Here is a 20,978-nt window from a genome sequence, read left to right as displayed (position 1 = left end):
AGAGTGTTCACCTCCTCAGGGAGAGAAATAAAATTAATAGAAAAACAGGACGTCATGCATTCATTACCCCATTTAGTAAGATCCCCAGTATTCCAGTTAAACGTGGGATTATGCCTCTGCAACCATGGAAGGCCTAAAACCAAATCGGACGATAATCCCTGCATCACCAGTACAGAACACTGCTCCAAATGAATGGAGCCAACAATGAGTTCAAAAACAGGGGTATGCTGCGTAAAATAACCATTAGCAAGTGGAGTGGAGTCGATACCCACTACCGGGACAGGTTTAGGTAAATCAATCAATAGCATAGCTAGAGACATAACAAATTCCACAGACATAATATTAGCAGAAGACCCTGAATCCACGAAGGCACTGTCGGTGGCAGACCTACCCTCAAAAGAGACCTGAAAGGGAAGCAAGATCTTATTAGGTTTCATATTTACGGGAAATACCTGTGCGCCCAAATGACCTCCCCGATGATCACTTAGGCGCGGAAGTTTTCCGGCTGCTTATTCTTACGCCTAGGACAGTCGTTCACTTGATGCTTGTCATCCCCACAGTAGAAGCAGAGACCATTCTTCCTGCAGAGCTCTCTACGTTGTTGGGGAGACACGTAGGCCCCGAGTTGCAGTGGTTCATCCGAGTTTTCCGTGGAAGAACGAAGCAACGGAACCTCGGGAGCCATCTAGAGTCAGAAGAGGGATAGCTAACTAACATGTCTTTCAGAGCGTTCGACAGACCCAATCTAAACTTGCACCTCAAGGCAGGGTCATTCCACCGAGAAGCTACACACCACTTCCTAAAGTCAGAACAGTACTCCTCAACGGGTCTCTTACCCTGACGTAAGGTCACCAGCTGACTCTCGGCAAAGGCAGTCTTGTCAGTCTCGTTATAAATTAGCCCGAGAGCAGAAAAAAAAAGGTCAACAGAGGAAAGTTCAGGGGCGTCAGGAGCCAAGGAGAAGGCCCATTCTTGGGGACCGTCCTGGAGCCGGGACATAATTATACCCACTCGCTGGCTGTCAGAATCTGAGGAGTGGGGCCTTAGACGGAAATAGAGCCTACAACTCTCCCGAAAGGAGAAAAAAGTCTTCCGGTCCCCTGAGAACCGGTCAGGCAACTTGTCTCCTTCTGTCTCCTCACATAACACCCCTTTTCTTCAGACCCATGCTTTTCTGGAATGACTCTAAATTAATCCCATACACAAGACACTAAAAATTTTACACAGTACGGCTGTTAAAAAAAGACTATGAAATATAGATCTAAAAATCAATACTATATTGTGGCCACATCAGACTTCACACATGTTACATCACACAGCCCTCCTCCCCGTCACAATCGACATTAGTCATCATCATCAATTCCTTACACGCAGCATTCCGGATTCATTTACTATTTCTCTGTCTATTCACAAGCAATCATTTATTAATCTAGGGATTTGCTATGTATGTTGGTGATGATTTCTTTAGGGGCCCTCGGTGTGCGCCAATACCAATCTCCCTCACTGTAATTTGTGTAGGTAGTTATACTACTACGACACTCTATATGCCGGGTTATCAAATGTTTGCTAGAAATCAGTCTGTACTGATTCCTACCTTATGCCAGTCTGATAATGCGTACAACTGACAGTTTTTTAAGGACCCTTACACATAATATTAGAAGCTAGCAGTGTGCTAGAAATGTATAAATTATTACTCAATACAATATTCACATTTTTCCCAATTGCACTATGTAATGGTACATACACACTTCTCACATGCACGTTCATATATATTGATTGGACTACTACAATCCTGACAAAGGACCTGATTATTACGAGACCACTTTTTAGTTGTTATAGCGTCTTTCTTACCCTGTTTGTAACAATTTCTTTGGCTACACATCACACTACGGGGCTTCCCCTGTTGCTCTGCTCTCCGAGTTCTCCACTATCAGGACTACCACAGGAGTCCTAATGATACTACTGGATATCACCTCTGAATATCCAACTTTTCTGTCCCAGACTCTATGCTTGATAAAGACTCCTGTGGAGTCGAAACGTAGCACTTTCTTATTGGGATGTGTTAATAAAACACTTTTACACTTTTGCCATACGGATGCTGTCTTCAAGTTTTTTGCATCAATTGATTGTCCGGAAGGGATCTCTGGACTTGGAATTTGCATCCTGCCGTAATCGAGTGGAGATATTCAAACCAAGTGAGTGCTGTGGATAACCTGTTTACCAGACGCTCTGCTATAAACCCCCGGACGAAGGCATTCTGCCGAAACGTGCGTCGGGCCGCTGTCTCTACAGTGCAGGAGCAATAATATGGGTAAGTAACATTGTTTACTGTGCCACCTACACAGGTCTGGTTGAATATATATTCCTATTAGCGCTTTTTCTCATATTACATAAATCTATGTTATTACTCTCAATGATTACCTCACGCTTATCTTGTAACCAGCTCTAACTACATGCATGGGGATTCTTGCCCATTATAAAGCAGCGTGTACTGTGTCATTATTCCCCTGTGGCTTACATTTACTCTTATTTATTGTGATATGCCCATATGCTTCCTGCTATGTAGGACACTTTTTTATTGCACTGCATGTTTAATTTATTAACCTGTTTTGTCTCATATATGTTAATAATAAAGGATATTTTGTAATATTTAAAATAATCTTGTGTTAATTGACATCATCTTTAGGCTATATCTATGCTATAAACGCGCAGCCTGTCTATCCGCAACTCTGCTATAAACGCGCAGTCTGTCAATCCGCGACTCTGCTATAAATTCGCAGTCTGTTGATGTTCGTGACTCTCTGCTATAAACACGCAGTCTGATGATGTTCGTGACTCTCTGCTATACTCGCGCAGTCTGTCTATTCGGACAGTTGCCGAGTCAGGCGTCCCTGACACTCAGTTCTCTCAGAGCAAGCGGGCAACAGGATAACATTCTCCTTAATCCTTAACAGTTTCTACACAACAGCCAAATAATAAATTACATTTCCAACAGACCTATAACAATACACAAATCCAGTCAGAGGCAATGTTTCAATATTTTAAATTCAGCCAATTACAGACATACGAAAAATACATCAGGGTTGCAGGTGGCTTATCTCTCTTGGCAAGGATATAATAGATTGTTCTTTTAAGATGGGGGAGACATACCCACATACATATGCTAATGTGTCTCCCTCTCCCATCTCGCTCTCTCACTTTTCCTTCTTTCCAAGATTCACATGGGAACCAAGGTCAAAGATAACAACTTAGAAACATACAAACTTGTTTTAACGGAGCAATGACTTTCTTATACACTACAAAAGAATCAAGATGGAGACTCCATGCAAGATGGCTGCTGCACAAATGGGATTAATTTAAACATTATTTTAATCACTTTCACATTTATTATGAATTTTGTAAACAAATATGTTAATTACACCAATTGGTACTGGTACCTTTATAAGCTTGTTTGAGTCACATGTTACATTGCTTGAGAAAGGCTCAAGGATTGGGTGAGCCAAAACGTTGCACAGGGGAATAAAGTCCACTCACTTTTTCACAAAATTTACCAGAGTGTATATATAAATGCTGTATGTATATATAGATATATATATATATATATATATATACACTACCGTTCAAAAGTTTAGGGTCACTTAGAAATTTCCTTATTTTTGAAAGAAAAGCACAGTTAGAATAGTCATTTAGCACATTAACAATGTATAGAGTGTATTTCTGATTAATTTAATGTTATCTTCATTGAAAGAAACTGTGCTTTTCTTTCAAAAATAAGGAAATTTCTAAGTGACCCTAAACTTTTGAACGGTAGTGTATATCGGAGAGAAGAGACACAGACACATTGCTTGTATGCTCAAAATCCTTCTCTGAGGTTTATTGCCAAAATCAATTACAATAATATCATTCAAAAGGGGTGTAGACTTGAGGTTAACCAATCATTTACAATATAGCAATAACTCTAATTCAGCCAATAGCATACAATGAGAATATTTCATATTTGAGCCAATCACATACATACAATACATTTCAAATGCATTATTATAACTCTTCATTATATGCTTACGTCAGTTAACACCTGGTCTACTTCTCTGGTAAGAATCCAATACTATCTTTATGAGCTGTTCTTTCTTATGAGAGACCACATCAGTATCTATTTTACTTTCCTCTCACTCTCTTTCTTGGTTATGAACAGTCTTTTCATACTATTGCTACTTCCCCAAGGTCAAACACATTTGTCTGTATCAAAATCTAGATAAAAACTCAGAGAGACATATAGCCAGTTGAGGAACAAAATCAGCATTAATATACTTGTCTAATGCTTGTCTTAAAACAACATGACTTATTATTCACTAAAATTAATTCTTTACAACACATATATTGGTCATAATAATTGTGTTGCACTGCCACTTACTGTCCTAATGGGACATTTACCACCGCAGATAAAACAGGTCGTGGGCAGCATCTTATGTCACATAACATAACCTCAGGGTTCTCATTGCTGCCATGTAATTCTTACTTATGAGTGACAACAACCAGTGACCTTCTCCTCATAACTCCATATAATAAAACACCTTAGATTGTAACTCACAGTACTGGGGCATATTTACATACATTATAATTCTAAACCTCAAACTATATAAACAATAGGACCACAACTAATAAAATAATGCTATCACCAATCTCATGCTATCACCAATCTCAGTACTTCTCCCTCAAGTTTGGGTCCCATCAGTTCATTGACAAGTCCTGAACATCGTCATCGTCCTCTTCTTTCGTCTTCTCTTCACTGACTGTCACCCTTAAGGTAACCCACACAATTGTAGCGTCAGACGGTGTCTAGTGGGGGATTTATTATTACCCACCTCCTGGTCACTTACTTATCTTCCGCTGTAAAACACTTGGATTCTGCTGACTAGTTCACTCAGGTCTTTGGCCTCCACCTCGATGATTGTTGATGTCAGCAGGACTTGGTTTGGTCCTTCTCATCTGTCTTGTTAGTGGACATCACCGGGCTGTACACAACACCTTTTACTGTGAGCCTGTGGTGAGTTCCCTCGGAGGCGGATTAGTGGATTTTTATTATGACTGGCACAAACCCTCTGCATCGAAATCCTCTTCTTCCAGCAAGTTGCTTGTCTGCACGGCTGCTTAGAATTGTAGTGTCGGGATTCTATTAGCGAAGTGTCAGAATTCTGAATAAACATCATGTCCTGGCTGGAGGTAATGCATATTCATTGTCAGGACACTGCAGTAACGTTATAGTGTGTTTATATGGCTGCACATAGCGATATAGCTATATCGCTATGTGCTGTATAAATGAATGGGGAGAAGTGTATGACGCTGATTGGTCAGCGTCATACACTTCTCTCCACAACGCCCACTTGGCCAAAAAGTAAAACACGCCCAGTTGATCATTAAGAAACTCATTAGAATAAAGCTAAAATAGGTCATAACTCCGTAAAAAATGATCGTTTTTCTAAATAAAAAACACTGCTGTAATCTACATTATAGCGCCAATCAGATTATGTACAATATAGGGCACTTATAATGTGGTGACAGAGCCTCTTTAACACATTTTACTTCAGACCCCGTCACAATCTACATTAGTCATCATCATCAATTCCTTACACGCTGCATTCCGGATTAATTTACTCTTTCTCTGTGTATTCACAAACAGCCATTTATTAACACCCACACAGCCTACATTTTGAACATTCAACTTATTTGATCACATATATCTCATCCTCCCCACTCAACCATTCACTCTGTGGGTTGTAGTCTAGGGGTTTGCCATCTATTTTGGTGATGATTTCTTTAGGGGCCATGGGTGTGCGCCAATATCAATCTCTTTCACTGTAATTTGTGTAGGTAGCAGCAACACTATTTCGACACAAGTGGCACTTGGGGTACGTGTCAGGGTCTTTCATTTAACACAGGTTGTTATTTTTCAGCGATATTCAGTTCCGGACGGTCTGATGGTATACTACTACAGACTTACTTGGCTGTTATACTACAATAAAGTCTATATGCCGGATTATCAAAATCTGATTATCAAAGTCTGTACTGATTCCTACCGTATGCCAGTCTGACAATGCATACATCTGACGGTTTTTACACACAATATTGCAAGCTGGCAGTGTGCTAGGAGCGTATAAATGGTTACTCAATACAACATTTAAAGTTTTCCCTATTGCACTGTGTAATGGTACATACACATTTATCACACTTCATACATGCACTCCCATATATATCCATTTGACCATTACAATCCTGACAAAGGACCTGATTATTACGGAATCCTTTATAGTTGTTATAGCGTCTTTCTTACCCTGTTTGTCATAATTTCTTTGGCTGTACAACATACTACGGGGCTTCCCCTGTCACTCTGCTCTCTAAGTTCTCCATTATCAGGACTAACACAGAAGTCCTGGTGATAATACAACTACTACAGGATATTACCTACGAATATCCAACCTCTGTCACTTACGGACTGTCTTTATGTCTTCTGGGTTAGTGGTCTGTAACTCTGATCAGTGTTCTTAGACTATCAGCTCTGCCACCTACAGGCAGTTTGTAGTACATCTCTGTCATCTACGGACAGACTCTGCCACGTACGGGCAGACTGTGTCACCTACGGACACATAGTACGTCGCCAAGCCAGGCATCCCCCGACACTCGATTGTCTCAGAGCAAACGGGCAACAGGATAACACTCCCATTGATCCACAACAGCCAAATAATAAAAAAATGTTTCCAACAGACATATGACAATACACAAATCCAAACAGCACAGATCATTGCAGGTTCACTCGACAAACCATTCAGCTTTCTCATCTTACACACAGACAGTTGGACGCAATGGATTCACACTACCTCTGCACAAGTTTTTTCACTGCCACTTTAAAAGTTTCCTCTCAACAGTCCGCTGCATCACTCAATTCCAAAGGGAGGGGGTCATTCACTCACTTCTCACAACTTCTGTAAGTTTCATAGCCGGCAAAAATTCTCTCATACCATGAACTCAAGATTTACACATCTTCGACACAACTCAAGATAACGTACACATGTGCAATCATTCATCACACAAAAAGTTTTCACATACCTCATACTTCTGGATAAATCACACTGTGTCCAGGAGATGTGACGTCATGGCAATGAATGAGCGAAAAAGGTATGCGTAAGAACAAGCTTCTTATGTACCGGCTGGTTTTAATTCACTGATGCAATACCTGACCTCCAGTGATGATCAGTTTCCCGGGTTTTGGCACCACAAAACTGTTGATGCAACAACTGAGCCAAAATATATTAGACTGAAATTTGTAATGGGTACATCAACCGATACCCTCAGTGATTCATCCAGGTCCAAATCATATCGATACATATCGGAGAGAAGAGACACAGACACATTGCTTGTATGCTTAAAATCCTTCTCTGAGGTTTATTGCCAAAATCAATTACAATAATATCATTCAAAAGGGGTGTAGACTTGAGGTTAACCAATCATTTACAATTTAACAATAACTCTGATTCAGCCAATAGCATACAATGAGAATATTTCATATTTGAGTCAATCACATACATACAATACATTTCAAATGCATTTTATAACTCTTCATTATATGCTTACGTCAGTTAACACCTGGTCTACTTCTCTGGCAAGTATACAATATTATCCTTATGAGCTGTTCTTTCTCATGAGAGAAAACATCAGTATCTATTTTATTCTTCCCTCCTCACTCCATTTCTTGTTTATGAACAGTCTTTTCATACTATTAATACTCCCCCAAGGTCAAACACACATTTGTCCGTATCAAACTCTAGATAAAAACTCAGAGAGACACATAGCCAGTTGAGGAACAAAATCAGCATTAATATACTTGTCTTATGCTTGTCTTAAAACAACATGACTTGTTATTCACTCAAACTAATTCTTTAAAACACAAAATGGAGACTTAATCCAAGAAGGAGTCTCATAGCTTGACCTGCCTAAGTAGAGTCGTGTGTTAATGAAACCTTCCCCTACCCATCCTATCCCCCCACCCCCACCTTTAGGAAAGACACGTGACACCGAGGTTGGATGTGAAATGGCCACAGCAGCCGTTTATTAATTTCACAGTTTTATAAAAACAATTTAAATCCGAAACCTTCGGATAACTAGTTAGGAATCCACCAGAGAATTCCTTCTAATAATTCACATGACCCAACATGGGTCAGAATCGTAAATAACAATTTAACGTTAACATTAACCCAAGCAGAGGAAGTCCTTGAAGCCCTTTCAGATATTCCTTTTTTAAGAACACACCGAGTTAGCCATCTGCAAACCACCAATTACCTCCAGCCGTAAACCAGCTCGGAAGCACCGTTCACCTCTGCAGATGGCTCCAACCACTAGAAGTCCACTTCAAGGGGATAACACCCGATGAAGCCCTCAAGTGATATACCGACCACTAGAAGTCCACTTCAAAGGGATAACACCCGATGAAGCCTTCAAGTGATATACCTTCCACCAGAAGACCACTTCAAAGGGATAACACCCGATGAAGTCTTCAACCATGTACCTTTTTTGGGGGACGCATACCCCCGATGCGACCCCCCCACCATTTTGTACTGACTGGCCTCAAGGACTCCCCCCGCCAGCTGCCATGACAACAGAACCTACTCCGGAAAAAGGAAAAACATGTTAAATAAGCACACAAATAAAACACAACACTCATAGACGGACGTACAAAGTAACAAACCAAGGGCGGGAGGGTGGGAGCTTGTCTTCCCTGTGCTACTCCTCCCGCTGCTTCCGGCTCAATGCCGAAAACAGCGGGAAGCGCAGCAACGGCCCCCTGACTCCTCCTTGTCCCCCCCTCCGACTCCCTCCAACTCTCCCTCACCTGTTAACCCTTTCCCTACCAGGGAGGTCATGGAGGCTTCCCCTTAAGCCCTGCAGGCTGCGTCCAGCCCCTTCTTGACCTGCCTAAGTAGAGTCGTGTGTTAATGAAACCTTCCCCTACCCATCCTATCCCCCCACCCCCACCTTTAGGAAAGACACGTGACACCGAGGTTGGATGTGAAATGGCCACAGCAGCCGTTTATTAATTTCACAGTTTTATAAAAACAATTTAAATCCGAAACCTTCGGATAACTAGTTAGGAATCCACCAGAGAATTCCTTCTAATAATTCACATGACCCAACATGGGTCAGAATCGTAAATAACAATTTAACGTTAACATTAACCCGAGCAGAGGAAGTCCTTGAAGCCCTTTCAGATATTCCTTTTTTAAGAACACACCGAGTTAGCCATCTGCAAACCACCAATTACCTCCAGCCGTAAACCAGCTCGGAAGCACCGTTCACCTCTGCAGATGGCTCCAACCACTAGAAGTCCACTTCAAGGGGATAACACCCGATGAAGCCCTCAAGTGATATACCGACCACTAGAAGTCCACTTCAAAGGGATAACACCCGATGAAGCCTTCAAGTGATATACCTTCCACCAGAAGACCACTTCAAAGGGATAACACCCGATGAAGTCTTCAACCATGTACCTTTTTTGGGGGACGCATACCCCCGATGCGACCCCCCCACCATTTTGTACTGACTGGCCTCAAGGACTCCCCCCGCCAGCTGCCATGACAACAGAACCTACTCCGGAAAAAGGAAAAACATGTTAAATAAGCACACAAATAAAACACAACACTCATAGACGGACGTACAAAGTAACAAACCAAGGGCGGGAGGGTGGGAGCTTGTCTTCCCTGTGCTACTCCTCCCGCTGCTTCCGGCTCAATGCCGAAAACAGCGGGAAGCGCAGCAACGGCCCCCTGACTCCTCCTTGTCCCCCCCTCCGACTCCCTCCAACTCTCCCTCACCTGTTAACCCTTTCCCTACCAGGGAGGTCATGGAGGCTTCCCCTTAAGCCCTGCAGGCTGCGTCCAGCCCCTTCTTGACCTGCCTAAGTAGAGTCGTGTGTTAATGAAACCTTCCCCTACCCATCCTATCCCCCCACCCCCACCTTTAGGAAAGACACGTGACACCGAGGTTGGATGTGAAATGGCCACAGCAGCCGTTTATTAATTTCACAGTTTTATAAAAACAATTTAAATCCGAAACCTTCGGATAACTAGTTAGGAATCCACCAGAGAATTCCTTCTAATAATTCACATGACCCAACATGGGTCAGAATCGTAAATAACAATTTAACGTTAACATTAACCCGAGCAGAGGAAGTCCTTGAAGCCCTTTCAGATATTCCTTTTTTAAGAACACACCGAGTTAGCCATCTGCAAACCACCAATTACCTCCAGCCGTAAACCAGCTCGGAAGCACCGTTCACCTCTGCAGATGGCTCCAACCACTAGAAGTCCACTTCAAGGGGATAACACCCGATGAAGCCCTCAAGTGATATACCGACCACTAGAAGTCCACTTCAAAGGGATAACACCCGATGAAGCCTTCAAGTGATATACCTTCCACCAGAAGACCACTTCAAAGGGATAACACCCGATGAAGTCTTCAACCATGTACCTTTTTTGGGGGACGCATACCCCCGATGCGACCCCCCCCACCATTTTGTACTGACTGGCCTCAAGGACTCCCCCCGCCACAGCGAAACAGGCCTTGACCACCTTAAGCCTGTGAGTTCCGCCACACCACCACCGCCCTTTCTATTCCTTCTGCTATCGCCAAGCCCCAAAGATCAATGCCAACCTCGGTCAGATGAACCTCGTCACTCCTCTAGAAATTCCCCACTCCTGACTCCAAATCCCTGTGCCTCACGCAAATGCCCCCGTTTTTTGCCACAAAACGGGACACCGCCCGATTAACTTTAATGCGAGCCTTATTGACTCTCTCCACAGACCTAGCCAACCGCCAATGTTTCCTTGGGACTATGTCACTATGACACTATTACCAACTTGGGATAAGAAACCCACAAACACAACATATCGTGTTTGATATCCCGCACCAACTCACGAAAGGGGCGGACTCCTAAGTCATTCCCTCCCACGTGCAACACTAAGACCTTCGGAACCCTATCAAGCCGGGCATATGTCTGGAATTCCGCCAACACCCTGCTCCAAGACATACCTCTAAATCCCAGCCAATGCACAACCGCATCCTGTCGCGGAATGCGCAACTGGCGACCGTCCGGGCGGACGTCCGCCCTCAAAGCCCCCCAGTGCACGGAAGAATGACCCAGCAACCACACCAAACACGGAGGCGAATCTGAAACGGAAAAAACAATTAGACACCACCATATAACATTTCTTAAGCGTTAACAACAAACCTCATAACAAATGGGGGCGGACATAGGACTTAAATCTGTTGGACTCCCAACGACCAATACGCCGCACCCCTTCATCATCCAACCCCCAGCGCCCCGCTTCTGTTGCTGCGCCAATCCTGAAGGAATGAGATGAATATGAGCCCGCCGCGACACCAACCGCCGTCAAACATTTTTTAAATACAGCTCCAAATTGAAACCTGGACAAAAACGACCCGTCCACATGACGTAACAAAGGCAAATCTGGAGACCCCCCTTGCGGCTTAAAACCCTGCATGCACTCTACTGGGCACATAACCGACCCCGGGAGGGCGAACAAAACTATCAGCTTACCCTTCCCTAATTGGTCAGTTTTCGACCGACGCAACCATACCTCCAGGCGATCTGCGAATAGGCTCACCTCCACAGATCTCAGCCCCCCTGCCTGTTTGGTACTTGGCGACACCAACTCACCTATCCTAAATGCCCCAAAGAACGCTAACGAAAAAGCTAACCGAAACAAATCCATTTCGTCTGAAGAACGACAGACCGATGCTAATGAACCGCCCAACGCGCTAAGCAAAGCAAACGACACAGGCCTTCTACTATCCGCCTCCACTCTACCTCGGTGCAACCCCTTCAAAGCCTGCAACACCAGAAATTCCTTCGATACATCCTGAAAGCCTCGCAACTTAAAACCAAACGCCACCGCAGATATGAACCGGTTCACCTTTGCCACTGAAAACCCCGCCTCCCAGGCGTCCCCTAACCAGTACAAAAGTGCCACCAACCTGTCTCTATCTGTATTGACGTCACCCAACTCTCTTACCCACTCCTCCCACTGCCTCCAACAGGCAGCATAAGCACTCCACGTCGTGCGCGCCAAAGACCTTTGTAACAGTTGTTCTACGGGACCGAGACCAGATCCCAAAGATGTTCCGGACAAGCCAAACCGAGACGTTCCGCTCCCGGTGCCAATTGCCGAAACCGGTCCCACTGCGAGCGAGAAAGAGCATCAGCGATACAATTCCGTACTCCCGGCACATGCACCGCCACCACCCACGCGTTCAACGACAAACACACCAACACTAAATGTCGCAACAATTGAACTACCGGAGGAGAGAACGCCGTGATGTTATTAATGGCCAGCACCACCCCCATGTTGTCGCAGTAAAAACTAACCTTCTTATCCCTGAGCCTGTCCCCCCAAATGGTCGCCGCCACCACGATGGGGAACAGCTCGAGCAGGGCCAGATTCCGCGTGAGTCCACTGGAAACCCAACTAGCCGGCCATTGACCTGCGCACCACGGACCTCCCCCGTAAGCTCCAAAACCGCCCGCCCCAGCCGCATCCGTAAAAATATTCAAATCACTCGTATCCTGCGCTGGGGCCATCCATAGCGAGCGACCATTGTACTGGCCCAAGAAGTCATCCCAAACCTGAAGATCAGCTCGGTGCTCCTCCTTGAGCCGCACAAAATGATGCGGCGCACGCACTCCCGCCGTTGCCGCCGCCAACCTTCTACCAAACACCCTCCCCATTGGCATAATCCGGCAGGCGAAATTCAACTTCCCCAGCAGCGACTGAAGCTCCCGCAGCGTCATTTTCTTCAGTCTACAAGCCCGCCGTACCTCCAGCCTCAAAGCACCCAACTTATCTATTTCAATTCCCAAAAAACAAATCGTCGCTACCGGGCCCTCCGTTTTTTCTGGCGCCAAAGGGATCCCAAAATCCCTTGCCACCTTCTGTAGTGCATAAAGCAAATTACCGCAAACCGGCGAACACCCCGGGCCAACGCACAAAAAATCATCTAAGTAATGGATCAACGAGTCGACCCCGGATACTCCCCTCGTTACCCACTCCACGAAGCTACTAAACGCCTCAAAGTATGCACAAGAAAGGGAACACCCCATCGGAAGGCACCGATCCACGTAAAAAGCCCCATTCCAAAAACAACCCAACAGCCGTTGGCTTTCTGGATGAACTGGCAACAACCTGAACGCCGCCTCGATGTCGGTTTTTGCTAGCAGCGCACCTGGACCCGCAGCCCGCACTAAACCCACCGCCTTATCGAATGAGGTATAGACTACAGAGCACAACTCGTGATCAATCCCGTCATTTACCGACGAACCCTTGGGATACGATAAGTGTTGAATCAAACGAAATTTCCCGGGCTCGCGCTTAGGAACAATACCCAACGGGGACTCAACATGCGACCCAACGAAACTTCTTTTAACAATTTCTCCGACACGACCTTGGCATGCAAGTAAGCCGATTTTAAATTCCTCCGCGTAACCGGAACCTCATAAGGAGGCGGAGGAATAACAAAACCAACACAAAACCCTTCGTAAAGCAACTTAGCCGCCGCCCTATCCGGATACTCATTTAGATAAGGGGCCATCTTTTCCACCCTCACCGGTGACACCCCCTTGACCAGCCGCGGAGGACTGGTTCCCTGACCTCTTTTTTCGCAGACATTTTGCCTCCCCGTGTGATGCACCATTACACTCGGAACACACGTGCTTGAACTTGCACGTGGCCCCGAACTTACACTGGCCTTCATTAAATTGCCAGCAAAAACCCGCCTTTCCCCCGCCGCCTTGTCCAACCTGACTAGACTGGCCTCCTTGGCCGGCACTCCCGGGAAAGGACTGCCTAACCGGAGCCGTAACCCGTAACCAGAGAGCAATATCCTTCTGGTCCCACCGAATCGCCGGCCGAACCGCTTTCCGCTGACGGAATTGCTCATCGTATCGCAGCCACGCCTGACCCCCATACGCCCTATGAGCCTCCCCAATGGCATCAAAATAACAAAACAACGCCGAACTATTTTCCGGCGCCTTTTCCCCTATCACACTAGCCAATATGGCGAACGCCTGCGACCAATTAACGAACGTCTGCGGAATAAGCCTATACCGCCGCCGTTCCTCCTCGTCCTTTTTACTCTCGTCCCGCTTGCTCTTATCCAAATTAAATTTAGCGAGCGGTAAGAGAGAAAAAATCTCAACATATTCGTCCTTCCAGATCCGCTCACGCACCTCCTGCTTTAAATGCGCCCCCAACGGACCTTCGAAACAAACGTACACCTCCCCACGAGCACGATCATCAATACGCACCCGATCGCCATCTTTTTTTGCCTCGGTCTGTACCGACACCGCGACCGCCTCCCTAACCGCCAGCACGGGCCGCGCCTGTAACAATCCCACGTCCCTGGGGCCCTCCCCCACTACCGCCGGGGACACTTCCGTGACTACCAGCACCGCCGCCCTATCTAGGCGCCCGACCAGCTCCCTCAAGCAACCCACTAAATCTGCCAGACCCGCGCCATCGCGCCCGCCCGCGCCACTACCGGCCACCGATGCGACGCTAGCAGCCCCCCGCCGACACCCGACATAAAAATCGCTGGATATGACATTGATGGAGTTACACACTCACCGGGCCGCACAGGCGCTGTGTTCCCGTCAGCCGGACCATCCTGACCTTGACGATACGCGTCCAGTTCACCTTCCTCCAGCTCTTCTCTCGCAGACGACTGGCCATCCCACCGACATCTACGGATCGGAGATGATGAAGCGCTGACCGATGGGCCGGCAACCTGCCGCCCGACCGATGGAACCCAGACTTCCGACCGGACCTGTTGCCTCAACGTCGCTGCAGATCTAGGCGTCCGTCTCGATGATCCTGAAGAAGCCTGCCCCCTGGCCGGAACATCACCAGGCGGGGCGGCCGTACCTTGTCCTCCAAATCTTCCATCCGATGGGGGAGGAGTGACAGGGAGCCCGGCCTGCGACTCCCTGCTTACAGCCGGACCCCGTCGCGACTTGGGATTCCTGCCAGGACGCAGGGCCTGGGAAGGGGCGGTCCTCCCAGCTGCCTGGCCTGCAGCGTCCGTGATCGGGCTCCCTCTGCAACGCCGTGTCCGCGGGACTGCCTCAGGACTGAGGCGCTCTGGAGGTCGGGACCGCCGGGAGGGATGGGTCGACCCGGCCTGAGTCGCTGTCACCCCCGGCAACGCTCTCTGCCTGCTCCGAGCAGGAGCGGTTGTTGCCGACTCCCCCCCCGCCGCCATGCTAGGAAGGGGGCCGGGGGAGGGGAGCCTGTCTCCTGCAACAGACCCCGAACGCCGGGCCTGACGTGGCGAAACGGCGTCCGGGATCCTCGCTAATGCAGCCACGGTCTCCTCCAGCCATCCGGGACCGTGGTGCACAGCAGCTGCACGCAGCTGCTCCAATAAAACTGCCTCCGACATATTTAAGAGCGCGGGCAACGGGGAGCTTGTCTTCCCTGTGCTACTCCTCCCGCTGCTTCCGGCTCAATGCCGAAAACAGCGGGAAGCGCAGCAACGGCCCCCTGACTCCTCCTTGTCCCCCCCTCCGACTCCCTCCAACTCTCCCTCACCTGTTAACCCTTTCCCTACCAGGGAGGTCATGGAGGCTTCCCCTTAAGCCCTGCAGGCTGCGTCCAGCCCCTTCTATACTTTTACACAAACGCGCGCACACGCACGCACGCACGCACGCACACACACACACGAAGAAATGTAATGTGAGGACTATTGTGCCAAGAAGTTTCATTAAGTTTATGGCGTATCAATATACAACAGATAAAATATATCTATCCATCCATATCTAAATCTTATATTATAAAATATAGCATTATATATCAGTCGTTCATACTTCATGACTTTTAACCCCTGTGAAACACAGGAAGTAAAACTTAGCATCTAATAAAAAAATTATTTCTACTGCCATCTACTGGTCTTTTCTTAGTATTATGTGTGCTCATTTAAAGAAAATATTACACTTGACTTCTTTCATTTAATGTTATAGCAGCCCATGCCGCCTTAGGACACAGATACCATTGCACACTATGACAGAGTTAGGAGGTATCTCGCTGCTTTGCCATAGGCTTTATGCCGCATTCGGTCTGCAGCCTATGAGGCGCAGGGTCAGCATACCTGCGCAGGCCGGCGTGATGACATTACTGGATCACGCCGACCTACGTAAAGATCCCGTCGGTGTTGAGGATATTCTCCATTCGTCAGGTGAGTATGTTTTTTTTGTTTTGAGACGATATGTCGTATTATATACAAGGGAGGTGGGAGCGCTATCTACAAGGGAGGGTCTGTATAGCACTGTCTACAGGGGGGCTGTATAGCACTGTCTATGAGGGAGGGCTGTATAGCTCTGTCTATGGGGGGCTGTATAGCACTGTCTACAGGGGGCGGGCTGTATAGCACTGTCTACAGGGGGGGCTGTATAGCACGGTCTACAGGGGATCGGGCTGTATAGCACTGTCTACAGGGGGCTGTATAGCACTGTCTACAGGGGGAGCTGTATGGCACAATCTACAGAGGGGCTGTATGGCACAATCTACATGGGGGCTGTATGGCACAATCTACGGGTGGGCTTTATGGGACTATCTACAGGGAGCACTATCTACAAGGGGGCCTGTGTGTGGCACCCAGGGGAGGGGGGGTCCAGTCAAAAGTTTGCTATGGGGCTCAGTTTTTCCTAGTTACGTCCCTGGTGTCAAGTGTAGAAATAGTCTAACCTTATCATATTTTTTACAGTTCTCCGCAGCATAAATGATCTACAGTGTTTTCCTAAGATACAGTTACACTGCTCATCAGCTACACTGCTTATCAGCTACACTACTCATAGGTTACACTTATCAGAGCACTGTCCACAGTGTTTCATAATAATAGCCATACTTGCCAATTTTGGAAAAGGCTTTCGGGAAGATTCTAAGACTGCGGCTTAAGTCACTCTCCTTTTGCAGACCATGCCTTTTTAAAAGGCATGCTATCCTGCGTTATCAGGCTGACATACCGTTCAACATTATAAATGTGGAGGGGGCGTGGTCTGGACAGCGTTGTAAGAGGATGCATGGTCCTGTGCTCCTGCACCAGAATCCTGTAAAATCTGCCCCATTCTGCTGCTAACGTGTTAAAGTTGCTATATTTTGGGGAAAATGTTTACCAGACTCAACCTCTACTGTCTCCCTCTGCCATGACGCGCATAATCCCTAAGGTCCAGGATGGGAAAGACAAGGAAACATCATGGCATGGCGGATGGAGATAAGCTGCAGGATGTGGGGCCCGCTTGGAAAGATTCACACACTCTAGTGCTGACTCCTCTCTGTCTCTGCAGGATGGATCAACGGCTGAATCTGGCGCAAGTCTGGTAGAACCGGCACTGGACACCTGCATGGCTGATACCTCCTTCTTGGGTGCACCCGATCACTGGAACAACTGCACGCCATCATTCCTGCTCCAGGGGTACGTAACCTGATGGCATTATCACCCAGCACATTAAATATGGGGGAGCCCACTATTAACCCCTTAACAACATGTCATGTACATGTACGTAGCAGCCGTAAGGGGAAGTATGGAGTGGGCTCAAATGCTGAGATCACTCCATACTTAGCTGGTGACGGTTGTGTAATAGAGCCGACACCTCACTGTAATGGGCGTAATCAAAGATCACTTTTATTCATTGGACAACTGGATTGTGTAGACACACAAGCCAAACATTTACTCCCACTAACTGTGTGGCAATAATTCCAGAAAAATAAGAAAAAACTTTATTAACGTCGCTAATTTGAAGATGTATTTAATAAATTTATTCACCACATACAAAACAGACAATTGTGTGTTAAAAAGTTTCCATGGTTTTCCATTAGTTAGCGATATTTATTACAGTCTCAATAATAGGGTAACAAGTGATAAATATTTTCGATTAATCCCCTTTTATTGAAAAATTATTTTTTATCTTTTTTCTTTCCTGAAGTATTTGATAGACTAATAAATAGAAAATTGAGGAATTCCTCCCAGTAGTACCATATGCTAATACAGAGGGACAATTGTTTTAATATTGCCCTATGGTTGTGAACGTTGGAATTGCCAAACGGATTTGCTACTTAAAAATGGAGGCATTCCTCCCATTATTGCTAATACCAGTGAACGATCACAAATATTGGCCTACAATTGTAATTTTTCAAACTCCTCAGGATAAGTGAATTACTAACTAGAGAATGGAGGCATTCCTACCATTCATATAGCGAGCTGAGCTTAATGCTCACTTCTACCTCTTCCCTAAATAAGTACCTATGAATTGTCTGGCTAGTCTACATGGAAAGTTATTATGTGTCTTGAGGTACGTATACTGATACTATACCGTGTACGATGTAATAGGACAGAGACCCCCAAACCAGACTGCATCCTAGACTACTATAGGTACATGGGAGGGGTGGACTTGTCAGATCAAGTGCTGAAGCCCTACAATGCAATGTGGAAATTGAGGGTGTGGTATAAGAAGCTGGCCGTGCACATGATACAGATGGCATTGTACAATGTGTACGTGCTACGTCGATGTACAGGCCAGACAGGAACTTTCCTGGCATTTCAAGAGGTGGTTATCACGAACCTAATATTTAGGGACCAAGAAGGAGGGCCACACGCATCGTACCAGGGTACCACTTTCCAGGAGAAGTTCCCCAAACTGGCAAGAAGGGAAAAAGTCAAAAGAGGTGCAAAGTCTGCTATAAGAGGAGGGATAAGGAAGGACACAATATATCAATGCGACACGTGTCCCGAAAAACCAGGTCTCTGTATGAAAGTGTTTTAAAATTTATCATACACCCCTTAATTTTCAATCTACCCCAGTTTTACTTACCCTGATGCTCTCCGCATAGCTTATCCCCCTCATATTTCCCTTCTGAACACTGTGCCCAGGCAGCTGTTAATAGCCACATGTAGGATATTGCCATACCCGGGAGTACCAACATTACAGTTTATGAGGTGTATATCTCCGGTAGCAAATGCTGGGCACAATATATCGGACACTGAAATGGCATATATGTATCGAAAATTGCAAATCTCACTCTGCACCATCTGTTGCGCATTATCTTTTACACAATACCTGTGGGGTCAAAATGCTCACTACACCTCTAGATGAATGCCTTAAGGGGTGTAGTTTTTAAAACAGGGTCACTTCTCAGGGGTTTCAACTGTACTGGTACCTCAATGGCTTCTGCATACATGACTTAGCACCAGAAAAGCTCCTGTAAGCCAAATGGTGGTCCTTTCCTTCTGAGCCCTCCCATGGGCCCAAACTACACCCCTCATGGAATGAATTCCTTGAGGGGTGTAGTTTCCAAAAAGGGGTCACTTCTGGTGGGTTTTCATTGCTTTGATACCTCTGGGGCTCTGCAAATGCGACATGGCACCCGAAAACCAATCCAGCAAAATCTGGACTCCAAAGAACAAATAGCGCTCCTTTCCTTCTGAGCCCTCCCATGGGCCCAAACAGCATTTTATCACCACAAATGAGGTATTGCCGCACTCAGGACAAATTGGACAACAAAGTGGGGTATTTTATTCCCTGTGAAAATAATAAATTTTGAGGCAAAACGACATCTTATTGGAAAAAAAAAAAAATTTCAGTTCACAGCCCAATTCAAATAAATTCTGTGAAAGAACTGTGGAGTCAAAATAGTAACAACAACCATAAATGAATTCCTTGAGGGGTGTAGTTTCCATAATGTCACTTTTGGGGGATTCCTACTGTTTTGGCACCTCAACACCCCTTCAAACCTGGCATGCTGCCTAAAATACATTCTAATAAAAAGAGGCCATAAAATGCACTAGGTGCTTCTTTGCTTCTAGGGCTTGTGTTTTAGTCCACGAGCACACTAGAGCCACACGTGGGACATTTCTAAAAACTGCAGAATCTGGACAATACATATTTAGTAGTGTTTCTCTGGTAAAACCTTCTGTGTTACAGAAAAAAATAGAATGAAATTGAAATTCAGCAAGAAAAATGAAATTTGCACATTTCACCTCCACATTGCTTTAATTCCTGTGAAATGCCTAAAGGGTTAAAAAACGTTATAAATGCTGTTTTGAATACTTTGAGGGGTCTAATTTTTTAATGGTGTGTTTTTATGGGGGTTTCTAATACATAGGCCCCTCAAAGCCACTTCAGAACTGAACAGGTACCTTAAAAAAAAAGGCTTTTGAAAATTTCTTAAAAATATGAGAAATTGCTGTTTATGTTCTAAGCCTTGTAACGTCCAAGAAAAATAAAAGAATGTTCAAAAAAACAATGCCAATCTAAAGTAGACTTATGGGAAATGTGAACTAGTAACTATTTTGGGTGTTATAACCATCTGTTTTACAAGCAGATGCATTTAGATTCAGAAAAATTCTATTTTTTCTAAATTTTGCAATTTTTCACAAATAAACACTGAATATATCGTCCAAATTTTACCACTAACATGAAGCCCAATGTGTCACGAGAAAACATTCTCAAAATCGCTTGGATAGGTTTAAGCATTCCGATGTTATTACCACATAAAGTGAAATATGTCCGATTTGAAAAATAGGCTCTGAGCCTTAAGGTCCAAAGTAGGCTGCATCCTTAAGGGGTTAAGGTTTCTATTTTTTTGGCGGAAACAATAGTGCAGTCGATGGTAATGCAAATGGAAGCTATGGTTTCCATTTGGTTTGCGTTCATGGGTTCCCCCTGACAGAAAGGTCTGACGGAAGCCATCAATGCAACCCCGACACAGATGTGAACATACCCTTACTGTATCAATAATGCAGTCAATTCAGAAGACGATGTGCAGAGAACTGCATCACTGATTTCTAGCGTGTCCAGGAATGTTGCAAGACCCATAGCATATGTTCCCCCTCTCACCCCAAAAAAAATTCTATATACATATACA

The sequence above is a fragment of the Rhinoderma darwinii genome, chromosome 10 (genome assembly GCF_050947455.1).
Source record: "Rhinoderma darwinii isolate aRhiDar2 chromosome 10, aRhiDar2.hap1, whole genome shotgun sequence".
NCBI classification, from domain to species: Eukaryota; Metazoa; Chordata; class Amphibia; order Anura; family Rhinodermatidae; genus Rhinoderma; species Rhinoderma darwinii.
This window is presented reverse-complemented; position numbering follows the sequence as displayed.